The following is a 27,132-nucleotide window of genomic DNA, read 5'->3' on the forward strand; positions in this document are numbered from 1 at the left end:
AGTCAAGTCATAAAATTTGTATAGCGCACTACATACCCGGAGGGTTTCAAGGCGCTTAGGAAGGGGAGGAGGATTATTTGTCAAATATCCACGTTTTAAGCTGCTTTCTGAACGCTAGGTGATTCTGGGTGAGGCGAAGGTAGGCGGGGAGTGAGTTCCATGTTTTGGCCGCCAGGTATGAAAAGGATCTGCCTCCCATGGTGGTCTTGTTGATGCGAGGTACAGTGGCGAGGGCTTGGCTGGAAGAGCGAAGTTGGCGGGAGGGGGTGTAGAAGGACAGTCGAGAGTTGAGGCAATCTGGTCCGATGTCGTAGAGTGATTTGTGTGCGTGGGTAAGCAGTCGGAAAGTGATCCTCTTATTGACGGGTAGCCAGTGGAGGTCTTTAAGGTGGCCAGAAATGTGTTCGTTGCGTGGGATGTCTAATATGAGTCTGGCTGAGGCGTTTTGGATTCGTTGTAGTTTCTTCTGGAGTTTAGCGGTGGTACCTGCGTAGAGGGTGTTTCCGTAGTCTAGTCGGCTCGTGACTAGAGCGTGGGTGACTGTTTTCCTTGTTTCGGAGGGGATCCAGCGAAATGTTTTTCTGAGCATGCGAAGAATGTTAAAGCAGGAAGAGGATACGGCGCTGACTTGTCTGTTCATTGAGAGTGAAGAATCCAGGATGACGCCAAGGTTCCGTGCGTGGTTTGTCGGGATGGGTGCTTTTCCAAGGGCTTCCGGCCACCAGGAGTCGTCCCATGCAGAGGGGGATGTGCCTAAGATGAGGACTTCTGTTTTGTCTGAGTTCAGTTTCAGACGGCTTTGTTTCATCCATTCGGCGACTTCTTTCATTCCTTCGTGTAGGTTAGTTTTGGCGGTGCTGGGGTCCTTGGTGAGAGAGAGGATCAGTTGAGTGTCGTCCGCGTAAGAGATGATGTTGAGGTTGTGTTGGCGGGCGATGGTCGCAAGGGGGCTCATATATACGTTGAAGAGGGTGGGACTAAGTGAGGATCCTTGTGGTACGCCGCAGATGATTTCTGAGGGCTCGGACTTGTATGGTGGGAGGCGGACTCTCTGGGTTCTTCCGGTGAGGAACGAGGTGATCCATTCCAGTGCTTTCCCTTGGATTCCGATGTCTCTGAGGCGTTGTAAAAGGGTGCTGTGGCAGACTGTATCGAAGGCTGCGGAGAGGTCGAGGAGGATGAGGGCGACTGTGTCTCCATTGTCCAGTAGAGTTCGAATGTCGTCTGTTGCTGCGATGAGGGCGGTTTCAGTGCTGTGTTTGGCTCAGAAGCCAGACTGTGAGGGGTCCAGTGATTTGTTGGCTTCGAGGAAGGCGGCGAGCTGGTTGTTGACGGCTTTCTCGATGACTTTGGCCGGGAATGGAAGAAGTGAGATGGGGCGATAGTTTTTGAGGTCGGTGGGGTCCGCTGTTGGTTTTTTCAGAAGGGCGGTGAGTTCAGCGTGTTTCCAGTCTTCTGGGAAGGTAGCGGAGTTGAAGGAGCAGTTGATGACGTCTCGGAGGTGCGGAGCTATGACGGAGTCTGCTTTGTTGAAGATGTGGTGAGGGCATGGGTCTGTGGGGGATCCGGAGTGGATGGAATTCATCAGGCGGATGGTGTCCTCAGTGGAGATTGGCTTCCAGTCGTTAAGGGTGTTTACGGGGGGAAGATGGTCAGCAGATGGTAGGGTGGGTTGGCTTCCGGGTTGGTTGTCAAAGCTGTTGTGGATGTCAGCGATCTTGTTGTGGAAGAATGAGGCTAGGGAGTCGCAGAGGGTTTGAGAGGGGGTGATGTCGTTGGAGTTGGCCGAGGGGTTGGAAAATTCCTTAACGATGTTGAAAAGTTCCTTGCTGTTGTGGGCGTTGTTGTCAAGTCGATCCTTGAATGCTGTTTTCTTGGCCTTTCGGATTAGTTGGTGGTGGGTGCGGGTGGCGCTTTTGAAGGCGTCCTTGTTGCTGGTGGATGGGTCTTTTTTCCAGGCTTTTTCAAGGGAGCGGCACAGTTTCTTGGACTTCTTGAGGTCATCGTTGAACCATGAGGCCTTCTTGTTGCCAAGTTTGTGATGACGTTTTTTCAGTGGTGCTAAGGTGTCGGCGGTGTTGGTTAACCAAAGGGTGAGGTTGGAGGCGGCTTCGTTGGCGTTAGAAGAGAGGGCCGGGGAGGTTCGAAGGAGCGATGTGGAGATCTGATCCGTGGTGATTTTGTTCCAGTTTCTTTGTAGAGTAGGTTGGAGGTGGATTCTGGGTTTTGGTTTGTTGTAGGTGAAGTGAACGCAGCTGTGGTCAGTCCAGAGGAGATCCGTAGTGTGGCTGAAGGAGACATGGTTGCTGGAGGTGAAGATGGGGTCGAGTGTGTGACCTGCGATGTGGGTGGGGGAAGTGACCAGTTGGTTAAGTCCGAGGTTGGCGAGGTTGTCTAAGAGGGTGGCGGTGTTGTGGTCGTTGATCTTTTCAAGGTGGAAGTTGAGGTCTCCCAGGAGGATGTAGTCTTTGGAGGGGAGCGCGTGTGGGGTGATGAAGTCCGTGATGTCTTCACTGAATTTTGCGCGGGGTCCTGGTGGTCTGTAGAGGAGGGTGCCTCTGAGTGTGGTCTTGGGGTCGATGTGGATCTGGAAGTGAAGGTGTTCGGAGTTGGCGAGGTTGGCGTCAGAGCTGGTTGAGATGCGGATAGATTTCTTATGGACGATAGCGATTCCTCCTCCTGTATGGTCGGTGCGGTCCTTGCGTGTGATCTTATAGTCATCAGGGATAGCGATGGCGATGTCAGGGGCGGAGGAAGCGTTCATCCATGTTTCCGTTAGGAAGGCGACGTCGGGAGAGATGGTGTCTAGTAGGTTCCAAAGGTCAATGGCGTGCCTGTGGACTGATCGGGTGTTGAGAAGGATGCATTGTAGGTGGTTGGAGTCGGGAATCTGTGGTGTGGTCGTAGCGGAGATGTTGTCGGTGCCGCTGAATTTGCAGGTGACGCAGGAGAACGGTCCATGGGTGCGTCCAGGAGCGGCTTGGACGCAGTTGGGGGCGCGACCGGGGTTAAGGGCTAGGAGGGTGGCGGCATCGTAAGTGAGGCGAGTGGGCTGGGCGGCGCGAGGGGCAGGGGGTATGGCGCTGGGCGCGGTCCAGGCGCGGACGGGCGTAGACGGGCTTACCTTTGGCGCACCTTCGGCGCGGATTGGGCGCGGACGCTGCGCGTGGACGCTGCGCGCGGGAAGAACTGTCATATATGGATAGTGAGAAGGGGAGGGGCGAGGGCGTCTCAGCTGGGAGGCGGGGCGGGCTTCTGACGACGACAGACAACAAACAAAATGGAGGCGGAGGGGGGGGGAGTACAGCCAAACACGCAAAGCACAGTGAAAACAATTCCTAAAATGCACTTAAACAATGCAGGCAAGCGGAGCGCCGATCTGGCAGGTAGCAATCACAGACAATGTTGAATTATTACAAATAAAGCGGCACAGCGCGCAAAACAGTCCCAATTCGGCACAATGAGCAATTTAAAGCGCGAGTGAGCCCAGCAGCGGTCAGGCAGGCGGCAGGCACAGAGAGGAATCACTTAAGAGAGGCAAAGCGCTAAAAAACGAGGCAAAGCGCTAGAAACGATACCAGGTCTTTCAGGGGACGCTGGGGAGCGACTACTCAGCTCGAGGGAGGAGAGCAAGTCACAGCGTTTGTAGTTAGTGAAGCGCTGTTCTGCTAAGTGGGAGGGCGTCTCAGCTGGGAGGCGGGGCGGGCTTCTGACGACGACAGACAACAAACAAAATGGAGGCGGAGGGGGGGGGGAGTACAGCCAAACACGCAAAGCACAGTGAAAACAATTCCTAAAATGCACTTAAACAATGCAGGCAAGCGGAGCGCCGATCTGGCAGGTAGCAATCACAGACAATGTTGAATTATTACAAATAAAGCGGCACAGCGCGCAAAACAGTCCCAATTCGGCACAATGAGCAATTTAAAGCGCGAGTGAGCCCAGCAGCGGTCAGGCAGGCGGCAGGCACAGTCCACTGGCCTGGTTCCTGTTCTTGGGTCAAACAGCGCCTAGTCCTACCGGACTGGCATCAACCAACACTTCCGTCCGTTTAGTGGGGTCAAAATATGCTAGGGTGGCTTTTTCCAGAAGTGCCTCCTTTATCCCTCGAAATGCCTCGTCTACCTTGGGGCCCCACTGTCAGGCCGCATCTGACTTGGTTAGCGCACGCAGTGGTTCACTCCAGGTGGCCAGGCCTGGAATGAACCGACCACAGTAAGTGGCCATTCTTAGAAAACTTCGGACTTCCATCAGGGATTTTGGGGCTGGGGTATCCTTGATTGATTCGTTTTTTCTCCGATCCACCTGGATGCCCTCCTGATTAAAGATGTAGCCAAAGAATTCAATTGATGGTTGAAAGAACTGGCACTTCTCTAGGTGGAGCGTCGCTCCATGGGCACTCAGTCTCCTCAGGATATCCCAAAGGTGTTTGTGGTGTTCCGCGGCTGTTGTGGAATGTATGAGAAAGTCATCGCTGAAATTGATGACTCCAGGCAGGTCCAACAACAATTCCCTTATGGTGTTCTGAAACACCTCCGCCGCCGACGAGATGCCAAAGTTCAGCCTCTTATAGCGTTGCAAACCGAGGTGGGTGCTGAAAGTGGTAATGAAACGACTCTGTTCTGCCAGGGGCAGTTGGCGGTACCCTGCATTTAGGTCGATCTTGGAAAACCATTTCGACCCATTTACGTCCGCAATGATGTCATCCATGGTAGGTGTTAAGTGTCTCTCTCTTTTGATGGCTCTGTTTGGTAACCGCATATCAATGCACAAACGGATCGCCCCTGGTTGTTTAGGCGTTTCCACGATAACCATCGGCGAAACCCATGGAGTTGGTCCTGAGACTTTTTCAATGACCCCTTGGTCTTCTAATTTTTCGAGTTCTTTCTCCACCAGTGGCCTGAGGTGGAATGGAATCCTTGCGTGTCGTAGAGCGATTGGGGCCACCGATTTGTCGATATACAATCTGACTGGCTCGGACTTGATGCAGCCTAGGCCGGTGAAGAGTTCGGGGAACTGTCCTAGAAGTTCATCTACCTGGTGTATTTGAATACGTTTTGCGAAGGCTATCAGTTTCAGGTCTACGGCCATGTGGCTGCTCAGGAGAGTGTCGGCCTCCCTGTTGATCACATGGACAGTCGCAAGCACTTCCAGGTCGTCTGCATTGTGGGCACCAGAATCTTCTCTTTTAGGGGTCGCGGGGTGTCTGCTCCGTAGGCAAATATTCTGGTTTTGGACGGTAGTACCGGCGGGCGAGGGCGCAGCTTCTTGAATTGTTGTAGACCCATGACGTTGACTGTCGCCCCAGTGTCGATGACTGCTTTGACTTCATTTCCGGCCATCTGGACAATGCACGTGGGCTGTGGCCTCCGTCGCTGTTTCAACTCTCGCGCAAAGGAGACAATGTATGCCTCTTCATCCTCCGATTCCGAAGACTCCTCTACGGTCGGTAGGTACCTCACTGGTCTTTGTTGGGTGTTCGCCGGTGGTGGTGGGTCATTTACCGACAGTTGTCGGACTGCTCTTGGCGGCAGGAGTGACTTCCTGGTTGCCTTTTTGTTGCTGCGTCGTCGACACACCGATGCAAAATGGTTCGGGATCCAACAGTGCGTGCACGTTTTGCCATGGGCAGGGCAGTCTTTGGCTGCATGGTGCTCATGTCCGCAGTATCCGCATCGTGCTCGGGGATTCTCTCTTCGGGGTTCTCTTGTCTGCGGTCCTCGTGGCTGTGTCCTCACTGCATCGGCACGCTCGGTCTTAATGGCCTCTGTTTTCCTTGCGGTTTGTTCATCGCTTGGTCCATCGCGGTGGCTCTCACAGCTAATAGGTCATGTGAGCGGGCTAATATCAGGATGTCTTTGAGCGTGATCCCTTGTTTCCATTGTATCAGTCCCCGTAGTGTCTTATCGCAACACCCCTGGATGAGCTGTCTTCGTATGGCCTTGGGTTGATATTCATCTGTGCTCGTGCTTGCGAGTTCCCTTACACATGCGTAGAAACGGTCCATAGATTCCCCTTCCCTTTGGCACTCGTGCCCCAGCTTGGAGACCTCAAAGTCAAGGTTCAGTTGAGGGTCGAAATGGCCATTCAGAGCTGTTACTGCTGAATCCTAGTCGTCCACCGCCCCTGTGTTGGGTAGGTGTTTAAACAGTTTAAATATTTCATCCCCCGCGTAGTGGAGTAGCAGGGATCTCTTGACCGCCTTATCTGACTCCCTTGTGGCCACAAAGTAGTTCTCTAGCCATTCAAGCCATATTTTCTAGCGTGGGGAAGGAGTGAACGGGTCCTCCAGTTCGCTAAAAGGCGTTAGAACACCTGAGGCGGCATTTTGAAAAGGAATTTGTATGGGGACGGCAGGGGCGTCATTATCCCCCATGGCGGAGCGTTAGTCTTATGATGTTTTCACGTTGTGTAGGCGTCTACCCCCTTTCCTTCTTACTGTGATAAGAGCAGGTGGCCTTTCCTACGGGTGCAGGTCGCTTCATCCCTTGGGCCGGTCTGGAGGCGATGAGCCAGGAGAATGAGGTGCTGTCCCCATCAGAGCAGCAGGTAAGTATCCCTCGCAGTCCTCATGGGCGGGGCCAACACAGAGAGGCGCAGTGGTCTGAGGACCGGGTCCAAGGCAGTTGAAGAGCGCCACTCTGGGCCACCGCGTGCAGTCCCTTGCAGTGCGACACGAGTGCTCCAGACGGGACCACCAGCATGTGCACCGAGTAATGGGTGAAGGTCAGGGTTTGCACAGCAACTGGGGTTACTCTGTCCTCATGGTCGGGGCCTCACGTGGCAGCAGGGCAGAGCACACTTACAGGCCCACCGGTGGGGAGAGTGTCAGGGCCACTCAGCAGCTCGGGCTGAGCTCACGCATTCAGCGTGTCTTCTTTCGCCCCCAGAGTCACGTGGTGCACCCCGGACCGCGCCGCAAGCACAGCGGGCGTCCGGAGACCTGCAGCAGTGCTGGCACACCGTGGTGGCAGCGGGCGGGAGATGGTGCAGGGTGAGATGCGAGGGTTGGGCCCCCTCGTTGCCAATGTTGTGTGTGGGCCACCGATAGTGGCAGGCGGCCTACGCAGTGATTTTGAGCGCACGGGCAGTAGCGCCTAGCCAGAGCAAATCACTGAGCCTCACACTGTGGTATAGTCGGAAGTGACGTCCCCGTGCGGGCGCCCTTCTTTTATTGATCCCCGCAGGCCACGCCTGCCCTGCGGATGTGTGGATGCATGGGAGGGCAAAACACTAGAACGCTGAATCACTACAATGCTCCTCGCACTCGCCAACAACGGCCGAGTCATTACGCTGACCGGGCCTCATGTTACGAGCTGCAGCAGCTACACATGCACGCCGCAGCTGCTTAAAGAACTGAAATTATGGCGCGCAGCCGCCCACCATGGCATCTATAGTTATTGGGCAAACTAATTAAAATCATGGAACAGGCTGACTGCGACCTGTGACGTTAGTTATTGCCGGTGGCAGTAAAAAATTGCAGCCTGCCATGAGTTGAGCCAGCAACCCCCAAGCTCTCCTGCAAACAGCTGGGGCTATATAAATGCGTGACAATGCATTTCAGTGTGGTGATGCGGATCACCACAATGAAATGCGTTAGTGTCCCGCTTGATTCATGATACTTGGCTGGGCTGTCGGTACTTCAAAACGGCACGGCCAAATGGTAACCAGTCCTGCTATCAGGAACAGTAATCTTCAAAACGTAGAATCTACAGAGAAACAAGTGCAGGAAGCAACAGTATGATAGATGTGCAAATAAAAACAATCCTAAATGTCGGAGGGAAAAGTGAAAGAGGAGCACTTAGCTCACCGTGACCACCTGCCCGAGCCGGCATATAATGCAAGACCGTCCGCATCCAGCACGTGGTCAGAAGGACGCCGCATGGATTTGAAAGTGCACCGAAGTGACGTGGGGGAAAGCAACTCGGTGGCAACAAAACACTGAAAAAAGTACTACAAAAAGGACTGACTTCACCATTGTGACAAAGCGAACAATAAAGTTAGAAAGTGAAATTAATGGAAACAAAATGTGTTCCACCAGAGAAAACAAATATAGGTCTATATGGCACACAGAAAGAAAACGGAAAGAGAGTAAAACGGACTGTATCGCTTCTGAATGATGTGCAAATAAAGCAAACGATGATGACATAACTGTATACACAGTACAAGAGCGTGATTAGGCAATCTACAATAAATGGAAAATGCTCAATGGGAAAATGTACCGCTGGAAGGACTGAATGTGGTTCACAGCACAAAAGATAGCTAGCATCAAAGTCGGTATAGTACTTGTGCACAAATGCTTAAGAAAGCAACACAATAGTATGACTATAAAAAAGTATCCATTTTGTACTGCGCTCAAATGTGATACGCCCAGACACTGTAAATAAACTGTAAACCATTGAAAAAAGTGAACCACTGAACAGAGTGTACATTATGCGCAATACAGGTAAACTGAACAAGAAAAACAATAATATATATCAACAAAATAAGTGAGGTGATAAATATATGATATCACTTCCTGTCCTCAAGAAATGGACTATTACAAAAAAAATCATAAACAACAGCATCTAATGCAGAGCTTTGAAACTGACAGTGCCAAAAGACATACAGGAATCATATGTAGGAAATGTCAAATGCTAGAAAAAGGGGGGCCAGATTTAGTGGTGTACATAACTAAACATAAGTGCAGCAAACAGTGTTGTGCGAAGCACTGACTTGGCATTCTGATGGAGAGGGGGAAAAATGACAAATTACAGGAAACAAGAAAATTCGAGTTTGTCATTGAGACCTTTGGGAGATTGATTAGATAATAAATCTTCCACTGCTATTAAAGTTCGTACATTCTTGTAGAGAGTTTTGTGAATACCCGTAAACTCCCCAACGTATGGCTGTTCCCCTACTTAGTCAAGCATAAACGCACACAACACCTATCAGTGAGCAGGTCTGCTCATTTGTAATTTTACACCAAACCTTGCATAGAAGTCGTCACCAATAAATAACCTTCACCAAAGCCCACTCACCTACATCTTTGGTGTTCGAAATATAGGTAACAGATCACTTGTAAACAAAAGGCACGCATTCTGCACTAGAACTTAAAGAATAGGGAAGGTCACAATTCAGAGTAGTTTGTTACTTTTTTAGGTCTCACCTAGCATTGCAGCGCACATGCGTTGCCCTCTCTGGCGAGATATATTGTAGATGAGGAGATTTCAAAAGGGGACTTGATGCCCCGCCCATCATTTTAATTGGGTCGCGTCAGAGTTTATGCTAAACGCTGGCTTCCCATTGAAAATGATGCTTCTTGGTCACTGCCCTGTCTCCTTTTCCTCCAGCCCATCCGGACTGGATAGTCTGTTTCACGCCTGTCGTGAAGCAATTTCCTATCTAAAGTAGGTGTGTTATCTAAACAAGCCATGAAGCAAAGGATCCAGTCCGGATGGGCCGTCCCAAAAGAAGGAAGGGCTGCAGGCAGGCACAACGCGCATGGTGCCAGCTGCCCCCACTATCCCGGCTCCCTTTGTCTGCTAGAATGAGTAGCACTATCAAAGCAAGATAGCTGCTGAAAGCACACACCGAGTCTCAACCCTTGGGGCACTGTTCGACTAACCAGTCAGAATAACCAACTGCAACCAAGTCCCACGTGTGGGAATAACATTCAGTAACCTTTGGCTCAAAATAGTCAAGTCTCAGCCATGAGCAACTCTAGATGCAAGGGCTCTCCCTGAATTTCAAGTGTTGCCTGTCTATTGTTCTCGACGTCAAACAAATCGAGACAAAAGGGCCCACCCTTCAAAGTCAGGAGGACAAAAAAGAAGAGCAAACAAGCCCAACACTCACCTTGTAGACCTGCCCATAGGTGCCATTTCCAACTACTTCCACAAGCTCAAAGATCCCAGCCGAGTCCTGGAACAGAAAGGATTAACAGCAATCAGTGGGCTGCGAGGCAGGGTCGGCAAAGAATACGGGGGGAGCTCTTGCAGGCAGCTGTTGCTTCCCATTACTGCTGCCTGGGGCTAGCCGCCACAAGATTGAAACAAGGGGAATGGTGCCAGCTCAATAGCCAGCTGTACCTCACAATGCACTGGCAACAAGGGGGCTCGAACAAAAGCAAAATATGTTTTAAGGGTGTCATTTTAAATCTTAACTTCTGTGGGCGGGAGGGATAGTTGTTTTTAGGAAAAATTTACAGCCTTCCACTTCACTTAATGCACGCAAACAAAGGGAAAAAGAAAAGTCAACTCCAACCACCTGGACGAAAAAAAACAGGCACAAGGCACCCTTGAAAATGGATTTAGGGGGAAGCTGCTGCCACCACCCTGTGAACTCCCCAGTTAGCACGTGAAGGCACATTAAACCGGGGGACCAAGCCCACCCGTTCTGCCCCATTCATCTAAGTCTCTTCCCAGACCACCCTCCTTTCGTTTCCTGACTCCCTCACACTCACCCACAAAGAAGAAAGGTCTATGTCCACCAGACTTTTCACAGGAGAATCATTCGCCATGATCCACCTCTTCGGTTTAAACAATTTCCTCAAAAAAGAGAGGCATGGAGCGGCAGTAGTTCCCCCACCCTGCTTCAAAGCACCCTACTCCTCATTAGCGGCGGGTGCCCGCTGAAGACTGAGCCGAGCAATCCTTCTCTTTTGTGCGCTGCTCCTCAGCTGTCTCCACGTTACACCATGGTGAGGCTGCAACTCCCACTGGCAGGAATCAAGTTGGCGAAGACTTGCGACTATCTGTTCAAGTTACTGCTGATAGGGGACAGCGGGATAGGGAAAAAATGCCTGCTCTACCGCTTCAGTGAAGACGCCTTCAATACTACCTTCATCTCCACTATCGGTGTGCCTAGGGCGGGGCAGAGTAAATGGAACCAGTGTGTGTATTAAGGTGGGACCCGAGTGTTTGAGGCAGTGGGGTTTAGGGGGCCTATGATGACGGTGGTATGGAAGTTGTGAGGTGGTAGCAAGGCAAAGGAAGAAGGGGCTTATAAGGCTACACTGGTGGAAGGGTCCATGCTAGTGCGGCTTCTGTAGTTAAGGGATGGAGACATAATTGCCAAGACCCTGTAATGGAACTCGTCATCATTCTCATTACTACGATTCGTATCATGAATGTCTTGCTTTATTGTACTATGTTTTGCTTTCTTTTGCACTGCTCTGTAATTGTTGTGAAGCGCTTCAATACCTTCTGGTCAGGCTAGCGTTATATAAAACTTCTTAAATAAAAAAAAATCGAAACTAAAATGTGTATCATGAAGGGCCAGTGTGTATCGGGTGTGGGAGGACGTGTGTGTTCACTGCGGGAGTCAGAGCGCAGTAGGCCGTGGGTCCATAATGTTGTGCTGGGCTGAGCTTCGGGAGTCCTATGGGGTTAGCGTTGCAGTAATTTTGAGTGTGTTGTAACAGTATACTGCAGGGCTGTGTGTACCGGTCATCTTTTTTGCACGGTTCCTATATCATTGCGTTTTTGTCCATAAGATTATCACTGTTTAGACCATAAAACCTCATCATTTTTTATTTTATGGGGTATAGATGGGGTATAGATGAGATACTTGAGCTTTTGGAGATTAAATACTGACCCTATAGGCCCATCCTAATTACTCTTGCCCTCTCTCCAATAACCTTATAGAGGCTTAAACCATGTCGATCGTGATAAAGTGACAGGTTAAATGTGAAGTGGGTTAACGTTATTTGTGCATATTGTGGCTCGAGAGCATGCAGTCAGTTTAGAACAAAATAAATTAATACTTATTATTATGTTTGTAGTGATGTGAACACCTAACTTATGCTTTTGCAAAGCCATTAGTACTGCCGATAATGTATTAAGACCCTTCCCATTAGTACACCTCTGAGTCGCAGGGAATGGATCCTGCAGGAGTTAACAGAAATTGTTATAATTACACTCTCATAGAGTTCACTTCAAGCACTCTAATGGAGGTGAGAAAATAGTCGCCTGTCCCTGCGCACCAAGCTCCTCTCACCGCCTGTCCCTGCTCGCCAAGCTCTTCTCCCTGCCTGTCCCTGGGCACCAAGCTCCTCTCACTGTCTGTCTCTGTGCAACCAGCTCCTCTCACTGCATGTGCGCACCAAGGCCCTCTCACTGCCTGTCCCTGCGCAACATCCTCCTCTCACTGCCTGTCACTGCTCACCAACCTCCTCTCACTTCGGTCCCTGTGCACCATCCTCCTCTCACTGCCTGTCACTGCTCACCAAGCTCCTCTCACTTCGGTCCCTGTGCACCATCCTCCTCTCACTGCCTGTCACTGCTCACCAAGCTCCTCTCACTGCCTGTCCCTGCACACTATCCACCTCTCACTGCCTGTCACTGCGCACCATCCTCCTCTCACTGCCTGTCCCTGCACACCATCCTCCTCTCACTGCCTGTCACTGCTCACCAAGCTCCTCTCACTGCCTGTCCCTGCACACCAAGCTCCTCTCACTGCATGTGCGCACCAAGCTCCTCTCACTGCCTGTCCCTGCACACCATTCTCCTCTCACTGCCTGTCCCTGCTCACCAAGCTCCTCTCACTACCTGTCCCTGCACACCATCCTCCTCTCACTGCCTGTCCCAGCTCACCAAGCTCCTCTCACTGCCTGTCCCTGCACACCATCCTCCTCTCACTGCCTGTCCCTGCTCACCAAGCTCCTCTCACTGCCTGTCCCTACACACCATCCTCCTCTCACTGCCTGTCACTGCTCACCAAGCTCCTCTCACTGCCTGTCCCTGCGCACCATCCTCCTCTCACTGCCTGTCCCTGCTCACCAAGCTCCTCTCACTACCTGTCCCTACACACCATCCTCCTCTCACTGCCTGTCCCTGCACACCATCCTCCTCTCACTGCCTGTCCCTGCACACCATCCTCCTCTCACTGCCTGTCCCTGCTCACCAAGCTCCTCTCACTGCCTGTCCCTGCACACCATCCTCCTCTCACTGCCTGTCCCTGCACACTATCCTCCTCTCACTTCTGTCCATGCACACTATCCTCCTCTCCAGGGCCGTTTCTAGGTGTTTTGCCACCCTAGGCGAGAATTGAAAAATGCCTCCCCCCTCCCTTTTACTTTATTTGCAATGTGGACCAGTTTGTCTGTCAGTGTCTTGTATGTGTGCGCGAGTGGGCAGTGTCTGGAAAATAGTTTGTGTATGTGTGGGGGGTACGTGTGTATTTGTGGGTGTGTCTGCATGCATGTGTGCTTAGGTGTCTACAGAAAGGTTGTGTGCATGTGGTTTGCTTAGGTGTCTCTGAGGAGTCGTGTGTGTTTGGATGTCTATAGGGAGGTTGTGTGTGTGTTTGAATGCATGTATCTAGATAGGGAGATAGTCTGTGTGAGTTTGGGTGTCTATATAGGCCCTCTGAACCCGAGCACCAATGCTCTTGCTGCACTAATTGCTGCACTAATGAAGGCCACGGCTCTGGCCGGTGCATCCGATTAACGAAGGAACTGAGATTAGAGAAGGTTTAAACCTGGATCATCGCTCTGGGCCCCCAACAATGGAGCACAGTTGCTGAAGCACCTGGCCTCGCGCCTGGCTACATTAGGGACAAGCATATGTTTTTCGGTCCAATGTGCATGAATGTGCAGAAATGGAAGCGAGTGACCACAAACCTCCGCTGCATCTCTAGCTGCCACAATCAGATCTGGGGATGCCTGTCCATTTTTCTGTACTACACTGCGCACTCAACACTCCTCACTGGAAAGCACAGAGAGCACTTTTCCCTAAAAAATGTAAGTTCAGAAAGGTATTCTATTGTCACACCTGTACCATTAAAGCCCTTCCCTGATGTTAGCGTTTCTGAATATCCTCGCTTCTATACCCTTGCGTCACATCCTGTTCGGTGACACACTTGCTCCTCCGACAAGAACGGATTTTCCAGGCAGTATTGGGGAATATCTAGATCTAGACAAGGAAATATACAAAGGTACCATGCGCAGCACACAGCCAACTTGTGCCCTACAGCACATTACACTCAATGACGCAATGCAAAATGGTGGGGCCAACAGGCAGAATTTGAAGAGGGCCCCAGAGTCTCCCGTATCTCACAGATTGAGAGACCGTCTCTACCTCGGTCGGCCACCTTAAGAGACAACACCAATTAACATGGGAATCTCAGTGCAGTGGCCCCTCACCACATTCTGCAGGGGGAGGCATTGTTTTGCGTTACACCATGGGGCTAAATCTAAGCTTATATCCTCCTGCCAAGGTTTATTCCGATCAGGTGTCATTTATATTAGGCAAAGTTTTGACTAGTGCCCCCACCTACCCACAGGCACAGACGGGCTAAGTATTCCTAAACAAAGGCAAAAGTCTGTCTGCGGGTCAATGGGCACAGACTTAGAATCTGCTTGTAGGTGGCAAAACAAGCTAAGTAAAGTAGACACCCGCAACCATGGAAAGCTAATGAATTATCCGACACCAAAGGAGAAGTACAGGTATTTATTACTCTCTACAGGAAACTCTAGCCACACACCCCCAAACCTGAATTTGTATCATTCACACCTATTAACTGTTTATAAGTGAAGGGCAGCACCATCATCCTGCATTTTCTTTATGCTATTCAAATGTTACATTACGTCACGTCTTTGCTGTATAGAGATAACATAACATCTCTTTGCATCTGATGAGTGCTTATGCACCAACGTTTCGCACAAACACTAGTTTTTTTCATAAGCTGCACTTCCTCCATGTAATTTGTTAGTCATTGCCTTCCCGCAGAGCATGCTATGCACATAACATCCCTCGGATCCCCATGGATGCCGTTCATGAGCTGGGTGCCACAGAAGTTGGTGAGCTTATTTTCCCAGGGGGAGAACTAGACAGGCAGCAGTTCCCAAATGCAGAGTCCCCAATCTAACCTCCACCCAGCGCTAGATCATGTCCCTTGCCTCACACCTCCACGCGAGCCGCTGAGCTTGTGCATCCCCTCCTGCTGGTCAGCACCACAATTGCTTTACCGGAGCCCGAAAGATTCTTGAAAACCTTCTTGTCTGGCTGCGCAATTATTATTCCGGGTCTTCTCTTTGCCGCCCTCCCCCTTTTGCCGCCCTAGGCGGCCGCCTAGTCCTGCCTAATGGTAGAAATGGCCCTGCTCCTCTCACTGCCTGTCCCTGCTCACCATCCTCCTCTCACTGCCTGTCCCTGCTCACCATCCTCCTCTCACTGCCTGTCCCTGCACACTATCCTCCTCTCACTGCCTGTCCCTGCTCACCAAGCTCCTCTCACTGCCTGTCCCTGCACACCAAGCTCCTCTCACTGCCTGTCCCTGCACAGCAAGCTCCTCTCACTGCCTGTCCCTGCTCACCATCCTCCTCTCACTGCCTGTCCCTGCACACTATCCTCCTCTCACTGCCTGTCCCTGCTCACCAAGCTCCTCTCACTGCCTGTCCCTGCACACCATCCTCCTCTCACTGCCTGTCCCTGCACACCATCCTCCTGTCACTTCTGTCCATGCGCACAAAGCTCTTCTCTCTTCCTGTTGACATAGACTAGACTTCCATCACTGACTGTCCGTGTAGACCCGCCCCTCTCACTGCCTGTCCATGTGCAGCAAGCTCTTCTTACTGCCTGTACTGTACATATCACACCTATATCTGCAATAATAACGATCTCACACCTATATCGGAAGTAATGGTAACATCACACCTATAGCTGCAGTTACAGTAATCTCACACCTGTAACTGCAGTCATAGTAACAATACATGGGTATATGTAATATCCACTCAGAGTCTTTATTCCAAAAGGAGTGGGTATTCACATTTTTAATGCATTAGAAATAATGTGATAAAAAAATATCACATTAATAAAAGCCAGTACAATTTACAATACAAAACTCACACTAGTACAAATGCAATAGATTTCGTAGTTACAACAAAGTGAGCTTCTGCCATTTTGCATGACACCATTTGATTAATTCTTCATGAAGGGAAAAAAAACAATGACATTTACAATGCCAATAGCTCAAAATAAGGTCATTGCAACACCTATTTGCATTGTAAAAGCTTGTTTCCCAATTGCTATGATTTCCATTCATGCACCCTTATGTTCCCTGCAGAGCACGTGGAACACCTTCCCTGCCCCACAGTATCGGATTGCCGTCATGTCTAGACCCTCAGAACTATCTCTCAAAGCTGCAGCCTCCAGCCCCATCAGTGGCCATCATGAGATGCCAAAAACAGATCATGTTATCACACTGTGTTCTCTGCCCTGTGGGAGGCGCTATCCACACATTCCTCGAAAAGGTGGGCACATACCATCTTTTAAACAAAGAGAGAGTAAGGGTATAGCAGATCACTCTCGTACCCCCAAGAGATGACTACAAAAACAACTAGAGAGTGAAAGAACAAACCACACTTAAAAAGAAATTAAGGTGGAGAGCAAGAGATAGACAGAAGGTGAAGGAGAACCAAAAAAGGTTTTGTAAGAACCCTCACTCACCACCTAGTGGTGACATGCTTCATCACTGGGTTCCCACTGGAAAGACCTAGCGTCTTTCCAGTGTGCTACAACGCCTGTTTTGCAGCGGAGCTGGTTGTTGTGAGTGTTGAGGGTGCAAACGTGAAGAAACCAAAAAGTGCTATGTGAGTGCAAATTAAAAAGTGCGTAGTTGTGACAGTAAACTATTTTATTCAAGGTCCAACTAGCACTAGTAAAAACAATGTTGAGTGGAGACTAAGGTAAGGTATCTGTAATTAAAGACACCTAGTCCACTGGGTGAAAAAAATGGTCGACATGTTTCTGCTGTTGGTGAGCCCAAGTTGCTCAGCTTTCGTCAGGACCAAAGGACAGTGATCCTCCGGTGGTATGCACACTCTAAGGTGCACCCAACCGTAAGGAATGTTATGTGAAAAAAAGGTTTAAAATATCTGGAAAATTGTTCCAAAATAAATAACGGCTTAGAACCGGTTGTGACCCATGCAGCCAGTCACTGGGGTCTGTTCTTTTAGAGGAAGACAAACTCTCCTCATGGGCAAAAACGCGGTGGAAGGAAAGCTTCACGTCGCGTTTGTTTCCGCTGACGACTCCCCACTCGGCACCTAAGTTCGTCGAACACCGCGGCCCGGAAGAACTTCTGAAGCTTTCCCTCCACCGCGTTTTTGCCCATGAGGAGAGTTTGTCTTCCTCTAAAAGTACAGACCCCAGTGACTGGCTGTATGGGTCACAACCGGCTATAAGCTGTTATTTATTTTGGAACAATTTTCCAGATATTTTAAACCTTTTTTTCACATAACATTCCTTACGGTTGAGTGCACCTTAGAGCGTGCATACCACCGGAGGAACACTGTCCTTTGGTCCTGACGAAAGCTGAGCGACTTGGGCTCACCAACAGCAGAAACATGTCGACCATTTTTTTCACCCAGTGGACTAGGTGTCTTTAATTACAGATACCTTACCTTAGTCTCCACTCAACATTGTTTTTACTAGTGCTAGTTGGACCTTAAATAAAATAGTTTACTGTCACAACTACGCACTTTTTAATTTGCACTCACATAGCACTTTTTGGTTTCTTCACGTTTGCACCCTCAACACTCACAACAACCAGCTCCGCTGCAAAACAGGCATTGTAGCACACTGGAAAGACGCTAGGTCTTTCCAGTGGGAACCCAGTGATGAAGCATGTCACCACTAGGTGGTGAGTGAGGGTTCTTACAAAACCTTTTTTGGTTTTCCTTCACCTTCTGTCTATCTCTTGCTCTCCACCTTAATTTCTTTTTAAGTGTGGTTTTGTTCTTTCACTCTCTAGTTGTTTTTGTGGGCACATACCATCACCATCAAGCAGCTCGCATTCCTTCAATGTCAATCATAACCAGCCTTCTAGACCAACCTTTCACAACCTAAGGGGATGCACAGGTAAACAACAGGAAGTTAAAGGCACAAGTACTTTGCTATAAACACATAAGTGAAGTCGGGTCAACTCTGTGGGCCCATGCTCCCCAGATGAGTCTTGGTCAATCCCATAAACATCGAGAGAGTTTTTAGCAGTCCCCGCTAGCCCCATGCACTTCAATGAAGCCTTTGTCAATGAAGTTGAAGTTGAAGTTGGGGCAATTTAAGGAGCGCTCGTACACCAAAAAGGTTTCAGTCCAACCTGTAGTCCAAAAACACTTCAATGAAGCATCTGTGCAATGCCTATACCCATCAGTAATGATGGTGCCATTCATACTTCTTGATCAGCATGCACTATTTTACAGAGCCCATGCCCACACTTCAGTGGCCCCTCTATGGGTCCACCATCTCTGGTCACCTTCTCTTCAATGGCTCCTTGCTCAGCTATGCACTAACTCAAGTATTTGAAAGTTCCACACATGGTCTGCAATCGATTCTTTGATATACGCCCTTCATGTGCCACATACACTTCAATTATGTCTTTATGAGTCCTACATCCTGAGCCCTTAGTCTTCGATGACGTCAATCCTCTATGCCCGCTCTCGCAGTCCATAAAGTATTTGTCGGCCCCACATCTCCAGAGCATACCTGCAATTGATTATTTTTCATTTCTTCAACCTGCCTCCCAGATGCTTCTATCATGTCTTTGTCAATCCTTCATGAATTGTCAATGGGCTCCAATTGAGCGCTAATCAATACCTCATTGCACTCAGTGAAATGTAATAATTGCACCTATCCGGATTCTTATACTATGCAATCGATTCTTTGCTATATCTATATTCCGTGCCCCACGAGCCACGAATAAGGTCAGCCATCACTCACCTCATACACATCCAATCTGTTGTCCCTCTTTCTTCAACTTACTGCCCTTATTCTTAGATTCTTGTCAAATACATGATCATGCCTGCACTGTACGCATCACACCTGAAGCTACACCAGATGTGCCTAGTTTCCGTACTCGTGCTAAAGTCTGCACACTTGTGGCAGAGTGAGTCTCCTCAATCAGGGAGGAATCTCCCCACAGAAAACTGCAGTTTAGATATTCTGCCCGAGTGTGGAGATTCCGCCCCGAGTGTAGAGATTCCGATCAGAGTGCGAAGGCCCTGCCATGTGTATGAGACTCCACACTCATAACTTTACTACACGTAAGTACTTTTGTCAAACGGACCCCATGTGTTTAAAAGCACCAGAATGGGTCTCCTTCCTAAGTGTTGAACTGGGTACTTTCTCTCCCTTTACTCCAGACCCACTGGAGTCTGTAAAAGAGCCGGGAGTATATTCTACAGGACTGCTAACCCCACAAACATATCTGGTAAGTAGGGTCACTGGTATTATTCAGCAGGGGAGGACAAAAGTATGGCGCATGGTTGACTACATTTTGCTGCAATAAAAGACACATTATCTGCCGTAATGGTGCACATTTCGTGATAGTATGACGTCCTTATTTTTACACAGGTTAACATTGCCTGGGCAAAGGTTTCACGTCATTAGACCCAGTTTCACATACAGATACACCAATAAGCAAGAGAAAAGGGACCTGCTAACATTTCCAATGGGCACTTGTGCACCATGGTGCAAGGGTGGCTACGTTGGCGCTAGGCAGCCAAAATGGCGCCAGCACAAGGACAAAGGCGCTTTCCCTATCACGCAGCCCAGCATGGAGACTTGCTGGGCTGCGTGGCTTTGCCATAAATATGACCCTGAGTCCATACGGTCAAACTTGGTGTGAGTTCTATAGATGTGAGTACACTTCACTTCAGGTCTGGGGGCAGATTTACAAGCCCCGTGCGCCACTTTTGCATCACTTTTCCCATGTTAAAAATGACGCAAAAGTGGCGCAAAGGCCTTGTAAAGCCCCTTGCTCCACTTTTGCGTCATTTTTCCCATGTTAAAAATGATGCAAAAGTGGCGCAAGGGCCTTGTAAATCTGCCCCGCTGGTGTCTTTGGGACCAGCACTGCTTTTTACGCACCACAGTGGCTGTTACTCCTGGAGACACAGTCGAGGGGCCCTTCCCAGCTGAAGTGAAACTTAAAGGGCTAATGAGTGGCATCCATAAAAGAGGACAGCACAAACAAATGGCCTGCCCCCGGCTCCCCGCCACCCGGAGAACAGGGGTGTGCGCAGGGCCCTCCGCACTGCGTCATCGCGGCATCCGTGCAGCAGGCGGGATGGATGGATGGCCCCGCGCAGACTGTACTTCCAGCTCCGAGATTCGTCTGCGACTCCCGCGCAGACACGCGCATCTCTCTTATTTAAACGGGTGTCTTCCATGATGAAAGAGAGTGTTCCTCCGGAGCCGTGGGGTGCCGCTGCCCCGAAACGAGACAAAACAGCAGCACGGTGTGCTCAACTCAACTCGGCCCGCGGAGGTTGGTGCTGAGAGGGGGCAGGAGGGATCACCGCCTGTGAGCAGAGCTGCAGAGTCTAACTTTGCTGGGAGGAGAGAGAAAGGGTTCACCAACATTCCACAGGATGCGGAAATGACATCAGCAAACCTTTCATCTCTTGCCCTAATTTCGCCACCTCAATATCTTTCTGTTTTTACAGATGCAAGTAAGGAGAAGATGAAAGGTTTGGGCCTGGGCTCTTACTGCCTTGTTAGCTTTCTGTTCCTTCTAAGTCCTTTCTGGCCCTGAAGAGGAGAAAATAAGGGCAGTGGCATCAAAGTGCAAACCATTGCCTGATACTCTCGAATCCATATGAGAGATGGGTCTCTCCAGGGCCCTCCTCCTGCACCCCTGTTAGCTTTTGGACACATATAACCAGGTCCATTGCATTCATATGATTTCTGCATAAACAGGATTTGCCACATTAGCCACATAATCCATATAACCACTATATTTTAACAACAAAAATGAATTTCTAACTTAAACGGATCAAAAGTTATTAAAAACATGGTGAAACATCTTGCTATACAGTGGAAGGCACTACACAAAGTTTGACTCGCACCTTTCTGTTTCTTATTGCTGTATTTGAGTGTTAAACGGCTAGGGCGCTCGACCTCGGACCTGGGGAACTGGGTTCGAGTCTCGGTAATGACGCTAACCATCCTGTGATTCTGGGCAAATCACTTAATCTCCCCGCGCCTAACAAAAATGAATGTGTGTCCTCATGTAACCTAACTGGGGCTATGTAAAGCGCTCTGATACCCGATTCGGGTCAAGTTCGCGCTATATAAAACTCTGTAAAAAAAAAATTAATGAGGGGGACAACATAATGTAGTAATACTATCCTCAAATATGGCGCATTATGGTGCATAATTAGAATTTTCTTGCCGCAAAATGCAGTTAACCATACTAGATAATTTGATTCACCCTACTGCATAATTCCAGTGGCCCTGCATATAACCAGATAGCGTTGTACCCTTTGAAACTGAAGACAGAGGGAGGTTACTTAGAGAGAGCATCTGCGAAATCACAGCTGGTACCTGGTCCCCCAATTTCATAATTCCCCTGTCAAATGAACCTTTTACTTGGTACTCCATTCACCATTGCAGTGATGGTGCCCAGCACTATGGCAGGCGGGCATGATTGGACTTCTGGGCCCTCGAACTACCAATGCACCTCTGCATTCAACGCTCCCTTATTTCATTGGCTGTACCACCACACACACCTCGTAGTAGGGGAATCTCTTGATACAGCCCCACTGCGCAATGACCAAGCGCTCACCCTAATCCCTCCACTCTCCCACCCCTGCCAAGTGGTGCAGTCGGGAGGACAGATGGCCTTAGCCGATCTTTATCAGATATCTCTTTATTTGTTTCTCCCCACAATCCTAGTGTCTAACCCGAGTCCTCCATGTCAAAGAAGCCTGCAAGTGTACTTCAAAGCTGGGGATATCAGGTGACTTGACTTTTAGCGCTTGCCCTTTTTTGGTGGCAATAAAAGACCCCTGACAACCTAAGCTACTCGATTGAGGTAAACGTCTGTCCTATATCACATTGGCTGCTTTCTTTACAAATAAAATAAAAGGTTAAAGGGTTGTCTTGTTTATGAATCTATCCATGGTATGACCAGCGTTCATCCGTACAACACCCGAGGTCTCATCCCAAGTTAAAGAACTGTGGCATGTTTTGAGCTACCGGGACACAAAAAGCTCCAACAACCTTGAACCCACACCTGGACCTTGCCTGAAGTCAGTAATTCCCTCTAATTTGTGCCCACCAGTCCTGGATCCTTGGATGTGGTGCTAAAGGTTTCCAAGGAGCCAAAGACTGAAACTTGAGACTAAGAACGTTTTCTGCTAAAAAGTGACCTGAGATCTGGCAAGGGACTAGGACCTACCTGCTCGCCGATCTGCCTGACATGAAAACGTCAGTTGGCCTGACTTTGCAGTTGTTTCCACTATGTTCTTCTCTGTAGCAGGAAAATGCTGTTTAGCAGCTCCATTTGGAAGGGGAATTCAGCCGCATGGAACCCACATTGGCTACAGCGTGCAGCTTCATCCCACTGGGGATTTTTGACTTACAAAATACTGACAAAGACCGAACGTAAAAAGCTTCAAATTTCTTCTAAGCTTGTAGGTAATCAAGACTGGGCCCAATCCACTCCGGGTAGCCAAACCGCACTCAATTTTAGTCAGCCTTAAGATTTGACTTTGCCCCAGTCTTACATACCTAGATACCCATGGCTGGCGCTTTGATCGCTTAGTGGCTATTTTTCACTAAAAACTTTAAAAATCCCTAACTCTGGTTCTACTAATTGGATTTAATTTGTTTTGGTGTCATTTTATTTATCAGAATGATCTCTATGTTCACTTTATTACTGTTTGAGTGCTTCATAAATACCTAATGCATTGCCTCTAAGTTAAACCTGAATGCTTTTGAGCCAAACTACCAGAGAGTTAAGCATGGGTAAATTTAGTGACTTTTAGTGGTTCAGCTGAGAGGAATTCTGCTTGTTGCTTGACAAGGTGTGGAGATGTTCTTTTGTTTGCATGGACATTAACTTCTGTGAAGTGTTGTCATGTGTTAGTTCTGTGGACAACAGTTTTTACATGTTGCTGGAGGTTAGCATGTAAAGAAGATACTGAGAAAATAAAACAACTGGAACTACCATAATATGTCCGGTAATTAATATACATTTTTGGCGACGAGGGACTCATGCTAGTTGTGCAAGGGGCAGCTGTAAATAATTAACCTCCACCCCTGGAAGTGTTGTATAAAGATCGACAACGCTTATGAAAGAAGGTGCAATGAATTCAGCTGAACTGTAAGTTATTTAATCCTTTAACCTGAAAGAGAGAAGATTATTTAAGGATAATAGCTGTAGTTAGTATTTATTCAAGCACTACAAGATTTTAAGATTCGATTTTCAAAACGGATGATTTGGATGAACTTCCATGTTTAAACACGTCTGATTGTTTCTGGTTTACTGTGGACATGTAACTGTTTACTGTGACTTATGATTGGGTCTATTTGGCACATTTCTTTTGCGTTTAATTTAATCATCGAAATCATCCAAATCGATGAGAAATGATGCTTTCTGTTTACTTTTGAAATGTGACACGCGCTAATGAGGCATACGTGCTTAACACGAGAGCAGTCCCGAGAGCAGCTACGGGTCATTAGTTCCCCTTCACAGGCTACATTCCTTCACAAGCTGTGTTTCACATGTGATTGTTTTCATTTCTCAGCGATCATAAGCAAGGAAATAATTTGAAGTTTTACCTGGAAATGTGAGCTTGAGACCTGTTATTCTTCGTAGAGGCTGTGAAATCATCATTACCTCTACGTCCCTCTTACTCGACCCAGTCATCACTCATGAGGTATTCCATAGACAGGAAACATAACAGGAAACACTTTTAGGCTCCACCCCCCCTCCTGCCAGGTGCTATGTCAAGCCCAACCACCAAAAGCACATCCTGTTTTGTTTCCTGTCGGATTACTTGCTGGGAGACGCTGGGGTGGGTGCCGGGCACTTACCTCCATCTTTGTCCTGTGGTTCCTCCTCTGCTGGGCACTGGGAGGCTCCCATGGACCATCGTGGGATTCTTCGCAGTGGGGCTGCTGGGCTTCCCTGTCTCCTCCTTGGTTTGGTTGACCTGAGCTGCTGGGCTTCTCTGGTCTTCCTCCTTCTGCTTCGTTCCTGGTTTCCTGCTCTTGATGCCGCGTGCTCACCTGCTGACAGGTAGGGGTGGGGAGCGCTGGTCTGCTTTGTGTGCGCTCCTCCCCGGGGTGTTCCTTACCCCCCTCGGGCCTCTCTGTGGTTGTGGGGGTCCGGGGATGTTTTTCATTGGGGTGGTGCTTGGATTGAGGAGCGCTGGTTTCTGCGCGCTCCTCTCCGTATTTCTCCCCCCCCATCCCCCGCCCGGGCCCCTCTGTGCTGTGGGGGCTGGCAGAGGGGTGGGGGCGTTTCAGCCGGCGTTGGGCTTTACGGTGTGCCGACAGCCAGCTCTGTCCTCCAGGTTTGCGGTGGCCGGGCTTCCTGGTTGTGTGACGGCTCGGCCTCCTCTTGCGATGCATTGTTTCGCGCATGCGCTGTGGCCTGGAGGAGATCCTGCCTGACCTTGGAATGGATGGACGCCAGGGTGGGCTCCGGGTGCTCCGGTCATTTTGCTATGGCCTCCGCCATCAGACTCTGTGCGGTTCCGGCGCCCCTGCTTCCCGCTTCTGGCAGTTTGGGTTACCATGCAGTGTGCCTCGGTGATTCGTGCATAGTTCTGCTGCGAGGGCTGTTCTGCTCTCTTTTTGTTTTTTCTGTGTCCCTCCCTCTTCTCTGCCCTGGCCGGCTGGTTGGCTGGGGGGTCGGGACTTGCCTCCCTGTGGGGGGTTAATTGGGGTGTGCCCTCAATATGTATATATTTGAGTCCTCGGGGGGGGGTGCTTTGTGGTGTTTTTTCCTTCATTCTTGCTTTGTGCTTTGTGCTTTGGTTATTGAACATGGGCAGGCACCATCGCAAGAGGAAGCATTCCTCTCCTGTGCCTCCCTCTTCCTCGGATTCTGGTGGGGCCTCCTCTCCTCCTCCTGTGAAGCGTGCCAAGGGGGTTGATGATGATAGGATTAAGCGCCTTATCCTGGAGACTCTTTCTGATATCAAGGCGTCCAAGAAGGGTGCTGCTGGTCATTCTGGTTCTGCTGCGCTTTATTCTGATATTTCGTCATCTTCTGAGTCTGATGAGTCTTCTTCGGCTGCTGTTGAGCTTCAGGGCAAATACATTTCCAGGGATCTCTTGCCTGACGTCCTTTCCCATCTGAGGGTTAACATGGGGTTTCCTGATGATTCTGCGCCCAGTGCTTCTCAGGATTCGCTTTTGCCACAGTTTCGGAAGCCTGTTGCCTCTTCCTTGCCGGTCCATCCCTTTGTCTCTGATGTCCTTCTGAAAGAGTGGAAGGACCCTGATTATATTTCCATGCCCTGGTTTATGTCCAAGATTTATCCCTTGCAGGATATGGCGGATAATTTACCTGATTCCGTTCCTGTGGACTCCGTAGTGGCCAGTCTTGTGGGTCGTCCTTCTATGGCTGATGATAATATTCTGAAGGACGGGGTGGACAAGAAGGTGGATTCTGCCCTGTAGAAGTCTTATGCCGCCTCGTACCTGGCTATTCGTTCTGGAATTTATGGGGTGTATGTTGCCCAGTCTCTGCTGACCGATTTCAAGTCCCTGTTTTCATCTATGCAGGAGGGTGCCAGTTGTCCGGAGTTGCTGGAGTCTATAGAACGCCTGGCGGAATTCCTGTCAGACATCGCCTTTGATTCGGTGAGGGCTTCTGCTATGTCCTGTGGTTCCTCTGTGGCTGCCCGTTGTAACCTATTGCTGAGAGATTGGAAGACAGACTCGGCCCAGCGTTCCATGGCTTTGAGGCTGCCTTTCACTGGTGCTCGTCTGTTTGGTGACTCCCTAGAGGAGAAACTGCACAAGGTCTTCAAGGAGCGCAAGCATTCTTTGTCCTTTCGTGATCTTCCGCCCCGTCGGAGATCCTCCTTCTCTGGTGCCAGGTCTTTCCGCCAGCCTTCCAGGTTTCAGCAGTCTTCGTTTCGGAGTCAGCGTGGCAATGGCCGGTCTTTTCCCCGGAAGTTTCAGAAGAAGTCCCAGAGGGGTGCCGGGTCTGGTCCGCAGAGTTCCTGATTATGCCAGCCTGGGGGACGTTCTCGCTGGTGGTCCGCCTCTGGTTGGTGGGAGGCTTCGCCAGTTCCTTCCTGCTTGGCGCCTGACGACCTACGACAGATGGGTGCTGGATGTCTTATCGAGGGGCTACCGGATCGAGTTCCTGTCCCCTCCTCCCCCCTCCGGGGTGGTGGTGACCCCTTCTCCTCTGGATGCCTCCCGCTGTGTGGCCTTGTCGGACGGGGTTCGTTCTTTGGTCAGCAAACTTGCGGTTGTCCCTGTTCCGCTGGCGGAGAGGGGGTTGGGCATCTACTCCATCATCTTTGTGGTGCCGAAGATCACGGGGGGCTTCCGTGTGGATATCAACCTTCGGGCTCTGAACTTGTTCGTGAGGAAGATCCCGTTCAAGATGGAGACTCTCCAGAGGATTATCCTGCTGATCCAGTCCGGTTGGGTGTTCTCCACTCTGAACCTGCAGGATGCGTACCTGCACGTCCCGGTGGCTGTGAGGGATCAGAGTTTCCTGCGCTTCTGCCTGGAGGGCCAGCACTGGCAGTTCTGCATCCTTCCCTTTGGTCTTCGGTCTGCCCCCAGGGTTTTCACCAAGGTGGTGGCTCCCTTGGTGGCCCATCTCCATCTCCTGGGGGTGTCGGTGTTCCCGTATCTCGACGACTGGATGGTTCAGGCTCCGTCCCTGGAGGTCATGTCTCACCACCTTCGCTTGACCATGACTACGCTCAGGGAACACGGGTTCTTGATCAACTTGCCGAAGTGCCACGTGGAGCCTGCCACTCGGAGGACCTTCATCGGAGCTGTGTTCGATTCTGTGTTGGGCAAGGTGTTCCTACCGGCGGCCCGGATTCGTCGCCTTCAGACTATGCTGAGGAAGTTGTTATCGCAGGCCTCGGCTCCCCTCCTTCAGTGGCTGGAGGTTCAGGGCCACATGGCTGCTTCTGTCTTCACTGTGCCCTGGGCTAGGGTTCGTCTGCGCCCTCTGCTGTGGCATGTGCAGTGGTGGGTCCCCTTTCCTGTCCTGGATTATGCGGTCCCTGTGCCCGTGTCTCTGGACGTTGTGTCTGCTCTTCAGTGGTGGCTGGATCCTTTCCACCTTTCCGTGGGGATGTTGTTCCGTCTGCCTCCTCCTCTGGTTGTGTCCATGGATGCCAGCGCTTCCGGCTGGGAGGCGACTCTGCACCATTGG

The sequence above is a fragment of the Lissotriton vulgaris genome, chromosome 2_2 (assembly GCF_964263255.1).
Source record: "Lissotriton vulgaris chromosome 2_2, aLisVul1.2, whole genome shotgun sequence".
NCBI lineage: Eukaryota > Metazoa > Chordata > Amphibia > Caudata > Salamandridae > Lissotriton > Lissotriton vulgaris.